Genomic DNA, 8,515 nt, shown 5'->3' with positions numbered 1-8,515 from the left:
ATTACGCCGAATTAGAACATCGGTTTCAATGTGTTGTAGTTGATCCTGAAGGGGTTTAGTAGGCGAACCAAAATCACAAAACCCAAAATTCGAACGAAACCGAATTTGAATTTTGATTTCGAATTTTCGAATCGGGTTAGCAGTTCAATATTAGGTTTGTTAATTAATAACTACATACATCAATTTTATTAAGTTTTGCTACTTGCAATTAAGCCATGGTAAGTTTATTTATTATCATTTTTTCAATTCGAATCGGGTTAGCAGTTCAATATTAGGTTTGTTTGCCTTGTTTTAGGGGTCTTCTCTCTTTTGTTGATAATTATTATAAACTTTATTAATTAGAATTGAAATCTTATTTATGTTCAATAATTTTGCTAGAATAAGTAGATTACGGGTATGTTTGGCAAAAGTAGCTGGTGGCTGGTAGTTGGAAGCTGAAAGCTGGTAGCTGGTGGCTGGAAGCTGGTAGCTAGTAGCTGTAGCATTTTAAATATATTTGGTGTTGGGTAGAGTAGCTGGAGCTTTTAATAAAATGTATAAAATGACCAAAATAGACATAACTAAAAATTTAGAAAGTTGGTGCATTAAAAAGTTCCTTATTTTTAGTGGTTAAAATAGTCATTTTTTCCCTAAAAGCTTGTAGCTCCTTCTAAACGCTACTAGTAGTAGCGTTCAACCAAAAGCTTCAAGCTCCTAACCTAAAAGCTTAAAGCTACTTCAACCAAACAAGACTTTTTATTTTCAACCAAAAGCTTCAAGCTCCTAACCTAAAAGCTTAAAGCTACTTCAACCAAACAAGACTTTTTATTGAGTTGGAGCTTTTTCTTAAAAGCTTAAAGCTAGAAGCTCCTGAAAGCTCCTAAAAGCTCCATGCCAAACATACATGTAAAAACAATGGTTCCTCGGTTTCTATATATAGTATAGATTTGGTAGACTTATTTGATTGAATGATTGGCATCAAATAATTGAACAATCTCTTTTCTAAGTACAATATTTTGCTATAACATGTCAAGAAACTAGATGACTCGGAGTTTGGCCCAACTTCCTATTTGTCCATTTATTCTGAAGTTGGTTAAGCACTAGTGATTTATCAAAACTCCTTTTTACACTTTTCGAGGGCAGGCCTTGGACCAATTAGTAATGTTGTTGCTTTCCGACCTTGAGGTCATGGATTCTAGCAATGGGAAATAGTCTCCTGCACAAAGCGTAGGGTGAAGAGACCCGTGGTCAAGGGTCTCAACAAGGAGCTAATAGGTCTTTGGAGAAACGCGATGGGACGTGGAAACAACTATGATCTAAATGGGTTTGTAAGTCAAAGATTCAATCAAAAAACTAGAACTGTTTGGAAAGGACTTTGTGGATCTGAGGGATGACTTAAGGGTTGTTATCCAAGTATTAATTAGTATCTAAGTAACAATGACGATCGAAGAGGATATAGCTAAGTTTTCATAGTAAAAGAAACAAACAAAAGTCCGTCGGATGTCCAATTACATAAAGAATGTTGTCCTTTCAGCAGCTAAAGATGATAAATGATATATCGTAATTGCATAAGTCGACAAAGAGATCATATGGTTGAAAGTTACTTCCAAAGTAACTGTTTTGCCCATGGCTTTATAGCCTAGTGGCATCTTGGGGGTGGGATAAGACTTTGGGACCAATAGGTCCCGGGTTCGATTCCCACAAGGGGGTATTTCCCATATTTATTGGGTTTTCTCCTGAATTGGTGTATAGGCATTATTATGCCTAGTGGAGATGGATATGATCGGGTGGTTCCGCTGGTGGCACGATGATACTCCAGTGATCCGTCAGTGATCCAAATTTGCCGTTCAAAAAAAAATGGTGGGGAAAATAGAATGACAGTAACCTATATTATGATCATCAAAGTGCAAAGAAACTGAAGTTTTAAAGTGCTAAACTGCTTATTATATATAGTAAAACTAAGTGCTACATGTGTGCACTTAAACTGGGCCTAGAAACAAAGTGTATAAAAGTGAAAAACATTGTAAAACTACAATTTCATGCATAATATTTTTCCTAAATATTTGTTACAGTTACATAATAAGCCTACAAGTTTCACAAACTACAATGCATCTACAATATAAAAATTGTTGATTGGGCACAAGAACACAAAATACAAACTGATCTTAGTATGGTATCCGAATGAATGAAAAGATCGAGGGAATTTTAAAGGGAAAACTAAACTGAAGAAAACGATTAGATTACAATACGTATAAACGTTCATACTTATACGTATCGAATAGGTGTACGTGATTAACTAAGACACCGGTTTCTAAGAGGCATAACTGCCTTATAACTGATAGCCTAAATCCCACGGCCTAGTGTAGTGTAAACTACAACGCGCCAGGCTTCGTGGGCTAGTACGCAATAATAATAAATATTAATATAAAAGCCAATAAGTAATATATAACTGTCTAAGCCGGGTTATGGTATAAGGAGTGGTTAAACACTTGAGAGTGGTAAACTTCAAAATTAACCAATGAGAGTGTGCCATGTCATTCAACCTTAAGAGTTTAAACTATGCTTAAAAGTGTTGGCAATGGTTAGACACTTCATGAATTGATAAACTTTTTTTATTTTTTTAAACTAGTATATTTAATATTTAAACATGTATTTTAATATAATAAATGTAGAATAAATTAAGAATAACATTACATTAAATTAAAAACATTAAAATTACGTTAAATTAAAAAACATTAAAGTTACATTAAATTGAAATAAATTAAACTAGTGTTCGTCGGAATCGACCAAAAGGTGGGGTAAATCTTTACTTGCGAGATGATTCATGAAATCGTGTTTTAGTCTCCAATGCGTGTCTTCATCCATCAACTCGTCCAACACCGTATCATCTAGAGCGGGCTCGACCAAGGATCCCGAATGTGTACCGGTGCTATCGCGTTTCCGTCGTCTTTCAAAATCATGTTGTGTAAAATAATACACGTGTACACAACACTCCTAATTTTTCTAACGGTTCTTGCTCGCATCGGCCGACTCAATACACCCGATTTCGACTTCAAACACCAAAAGCTCGTTCGACGTCTTTTCTTGCTGCCTCGTGTTGTCTCTTGAATTTTTTTTTCGTCTACTTCGTGAGGTATGGGATCGACTTCACAAACACGGACCACGCAGGGTAGATTCCATCCACGAGCAAATAACCACGTTTGTGTAAATGGTTGTTAACGTAATTCGTTCCGCTAAAAATAACGGAGATTGTTGTAACACATTGATATCGTTTTAAAAAGAAAATATATATATATATTTTTTATTTTAACGGCTATATAGCCGTTGGTAATCATCCCCAACGGTCAAAATTGTGCCTTTGTCGATCGGTATGCAGTCATCGAGGGAGAAACTTTACCGCTCGGCAAAGAGGGTTGGCGGCGGTGTTCCCGAGCGCCAAACCAAGTTTACCGCACCCCTTTGCCGCCCACACCACCCTTAAGAACCTTACCTCTACATTTACATATATAGCATAACATAATATTTACTTAGGATAATTATCATAATTGCCAAACATTCTCTTCCAACATTGTCCCCCTTAATGTTGGCAGGTAAGACCTTTAACTTCTGTTTCATTCTTCACTGGAACGTTTGGATCTCTTCTTGGGAGCCTATGAAGAGCTTCGAGTCTATCGGGAGAGGATGTGCTTGTACTTGGTTCATTTCTGTCCTGATTCATTGAGAAACTTTGAAAGTGTTTCCATAACATAGATCTTTCATAGTCTTTATTCGTCGTGTTGTCTTGATCTTTTTCTTTTATACCTTTTCCTTTATCTTGATTTGCCACTGTTTCATTGAATTGAATATACATTAACTAAACTAACATGACTGATCGAACTGGTCGGTTTGGATTTACAACATTTATCGGTCACCATTTGTATGCATTTAAGATATATTTTGAAGAGTGTGTCGCTATGGATGGTCCTTATTGTTCACTCGAGGGTATTAGAATGGTCTTCGGCTCTAATAGACAGTTCCCATTGCCCACAAAGACCATTCGTGTACTTAACTTTTCTTAAGTTCATTCATAATATTTTCTATACATATGAGCGGGATATGTTTGTATGAAAAGAAAGAAGTATTATGAATTTGAATACGGTGGTGGAGATGATGGTGAGAGGTGGTGGTGAAAGTGACTAAGTGATGGTGATGAGTGGTGGACGAATATGTGACCTTTGAAGAATGCGGAGATCAGGTGGTGGGGGAGGGTATAGATTCTTGAGATCTTTAGGGTGTGTGTTGTCACATGAGACATCTCTATAGTGAAAAAGACATGGGGCATCCACATATCTCATACTAAATTTCCTTACTTTTTTATGTTTCATTATAGTGAAAAGTCATGGGGCATCCACATATCTCATACTAAATTTCCATACTTTTTTTATGTTTCATATTTCATTATATTTCAAACCATGTGTAATGTGCATTATAGGGGCTTGATAGTGTCCCTAACATTTGCCCTAGGCGTTAGCGGCATGAAGACGAGAGGGGGGGGGGGGGGGGGGGTCTGGTGTAACGCCAAATGAGGAGAAAAAAATGGAAAGTAATGATTGAAAGGGCATTAACAATTACACGTTTTTGAACGTGCGTTATAATGCTGATATGACGGAAAATACCCCTTATAGGGCATTAACCATTATGAATGGTCTAATATTTTTCATTTATGTCATGTTTATAACATGTCATATAAGAAAGCAATCGGATAGAAAGGTCTTTCTATACGATGTAAGAAGAGAATTGGTGTTTTTTTTTTCAAAAATTGCCATTCACTTTTGTAACCAATGATAACTCAGTAATAAACGATTCTAATTTTTTCAATTGCTTCTTGTAAAAAATTTAATGTTATGTAATGATACTACACACACCCCTCAAATAGTTCGATTCATATGTGCGATCTTTAACACTTCTCACTCTTTCTCATCTACGGATCTTTGATACGCATATGCGTTATGGACTATTTTAGCAAATCCGAAGGCATGAATGGCAAAGACGGAGGCACTACTACAAAGGAGGAGTCCTAGGAAGTTAAGTATCGTTGATGTCAAGTGGTGAGCATAACTTCAATCGAGGTAAACCACAAGCAAGCTCTAGAATTTAAGTATCATTAATGCAATTTCACATTATAAAACCGTATGATTAACACGAGTCATGTGATGAATGGTGCATATACAATGCCCCAAAGCAACTTAAAGCTACACAATCAGACTTGCTGGGATTAAAGAAATTAGTCGTTCAAGTCCGACGGACAACAGGGGTTAAAGAAATTAGCCGTTAAAAAAAGATAATCATTCTTAATTTGGAATTGCACATGTTTATTGTCACCTTTTTGCCAATCAGACTTGCAATCCACTCGTCATTTTCGTTTCACTAATTGTGGTACCCACACTTATTGAACAAATATTAGGCAAGAACTATTTTTTTGAAAAACTTTATTGAAAACACGGATAATCAGAGAGGCGTATAGTCACTATCAGATCAAATTACTTCGGTTGTTTTTCCGAATAATTCAATCGGATAAACTCTGATTGAGAAATCGAACAAACAGCATGTGTGTGTTGCAAAATTCGTGAATGAACTAGAGTATGACCAAGAACAGTCAAATCGAATTTTGGGGATTATTGCAGATAACTGCCACTAGGGAGTTATTATCGATTTTAAATTAAATTGCATCATAACTGCCTTTATTTTTTATCAAAAAAATATGATGAAATTTTAGAAAATTATTTTTCTAAGGCATTTTTTTGTCAGCTCGACCCTAGTCGGGGCTTTGCCCCTTGAACCCCGCCAGGGGTTGCCGCCCCTTAGACCCCGCTCTCAGGAGCGTTGCCGCCGGACCCACGCCAAGGGGGCGTGCCCCCTTGGAACCCCCATTCGGGGCTCCGCCCGAATACTTGGAATTATAACAACTCGAACAAACGTGCATTTCCGCACTTCCTAACTTGTTCGATGTATATTATAGTTCCCTTTGGTCACTAACTTAATCCCGATTACACTAAAATATCTAACAATAAACACATAACATGATAGATTAGTAGTGAATTGAGTGGCATCAAATCATGTTGTGTGCTTGGGGTGAAAGTGGGACTGTCTATTACTCTGTGGGATTTTCTCCAATCACTGTGGCAAAAGTAAGTTTCTTTTGCTTTCTCAAGCAAAGACTCAATAATGGAAGACTTTAATTAACACAAATCTAGTGGTTTACTTAACCTTGAACTTAAACTTATAGAGTAACATATGGTTGCCTACTTGGTGGTCCTACTTATTATCTACATGATTTACCAACTACGATAAACGAAATTAAATTTTCACTAGCATGTGACACTGTTTATCATGGTTGGTAAATCATAGACCTGGCAAAACAAGTCCATCCATTCTATTTTGGGTTAATATGGGTATTTTAAATTTTAAGATGGGTCAAACAAAATTAGTCACTAGGTTAGGATGGGTTATAAAGTGGTGGATAAGAAAAAAGAGTAGGTCATGATGGGTATGAGATAAAACCCAAACGAGTCAGGATGGGTATAAGATAAAATCACTAAACTAATTACTACTCGTAGATATCTCCCGTAGTACTCTCCCTGTAGGTCCCTTTTCTCGGAGAATCGAGAACAAACCTAAACCTTGTTATACAAACTCACTAGCGAGTGCGGAATCCAAGCTAGCGAGCAAACCGGGATGAAGCAAGAACAAACACAAACACACACGATTTCACCGATTAACACCACTGTATTAATGCGTATGAAGGTTCCGGTTACAAGCACAATGTTTACAAACAGTTTGCAAACTCTCAATGTGTGTGTGTGTGAGTTTCGGACAGAATGCTCTCAACTCTCTAACTTTCTGTCTCTCTAAGTGTGCATCTAATCTTTCACACTACACTGCATGGGTATATATATACCCAGCCTATGATGTCTGGTCGAAGGATCCGATAGATGGTCCGAAGGATCATCTATCGATGACAACATGTTCGAATGATCAGCAATGACCTCGAAGGATGATCCTTCGAGGTCCAACAATTCGAAGCATATCTTTCGATTACCTCGAAGGATCGACAGTATCCTTCGAGGCTATCCTTCGATTCAGACACTTTACATTACAGCATATTGGCCAAGTCAAACTAGGAGGATAGTTGACTTGGTCAACTTACAGACTAACTTAGGACATCGTTTATACACAGACCGAATACAGACAAAGTACAGACACAAGTGCACCAACAAACTCCCCCTTGGCTGTAGCTTTGTCTTTATCTTCTATAGTTGTAGACTCGTCTCGAACTTCGACGGTATTTGGTCTTCGAGTTACCAAAACTCTGATGTCCTTTCAAGTCTTCAATGTCGGAGGATCTTCAAAGTCTTCACGTCTTGAAAGCAGAGAGTGTATCAACAAACTACCCGTATCATGTAGGAAGTGTGTTGACAAACTCCCCCTTAACATAAGCTCCCCCTTGAATTATGCTCGTGAAATACTTTAACTTTATGAAGTGAGATCCTTGTGGTGTTGATGATGGCCAGCGGCAACTCGATCATCTTCATCAGTTGAGCGCCTTCTCGTCGTGTCTTCATTCCAAAGCTTGTCATCGACCATGTTCTCCTAGCCTTTAGAATCTGCACATGCAAGAAATCTAAACGCGTAATGAGAACAACTGCTTGGAACATAGCATAAGCAAATGACACACGAATGACCATGTCACAATCAAACACCGTCCGACAGTTTGAAAGTTTAATAAATTTGTCAATTTCAGTCTTTAACTTTCAAAATCTGCAAATTTTGACCGTTTATGAAGATTTAGTCAGTTCGGTTTTCAGTCAGGTTTCAGGTAACGAAGACTTGAGCTCCAACATCGTACGATCGAAAATAAGGCAGAAATAAAATCTTTTTGGCTTTTATAAAGTTTATGTTAAAACACGCCTAAAATCTTTTTGGTATTTTTGAAAGTAAAAGACAACAATTTAAAATCCTTTGAGTGTTATCAAACGACATCACCGCTAATGTCGTGCTGATATGCACCAAACGACGAAACTGTTTTTAAAAGAAAACAATAAAAGTTAAGCAGTAAATAAATAAATATATACAAACATTCTTTTTGCGAGTTTCGAGGGTAAGAGAATCATATCAGTGTACGGTCATGCCAAAACACTCTTGTTGTTCAGTTAGTTAACATTAAGATAGGCATCCTATAACAATTATCGGTATTGTTGTCCACTTAAGCTCAACTTATCAGATGTAATCATGGCGAGGGGATACGTTAAGGTATGATTTATACTTACCGACCGGTGTTCATCCACATCACGACACATTCCCGTATCAAGGTATGCACGAGAGTTCATCTTACCGGTGAGTATACCGATTATCATCTGTTTGACCGTATAAAATGTGAGATACTCACTTATTTTGATTTGAAAACAAGCCCTATGTGATATAATCACTTATAAATGAGGAACTTGATTTTCATATGCATGAGGGCACAGGTGCAAGTCCGTGAACAGGTCAGTACTTC

This window comes from Helianthus annuus, chromosome 7 (genome assembly GCF_002127325.2).
Source record: "Helianthus annuus cultivar XRQ/B chromosome 7, HanXRQr2.0-SUNRISE, whole genome shotgun sequence".
In the NCBI taxonomy this organism is placed as follows: Eukaryota; Viridiplantae; Streptophyta; class Magnoliopsida; order Asterales; family Asteraceae; genus Helianthus; species Helianthus annuus.
This window is presented reverse-complemented; position numbering follows the sequence as displayed.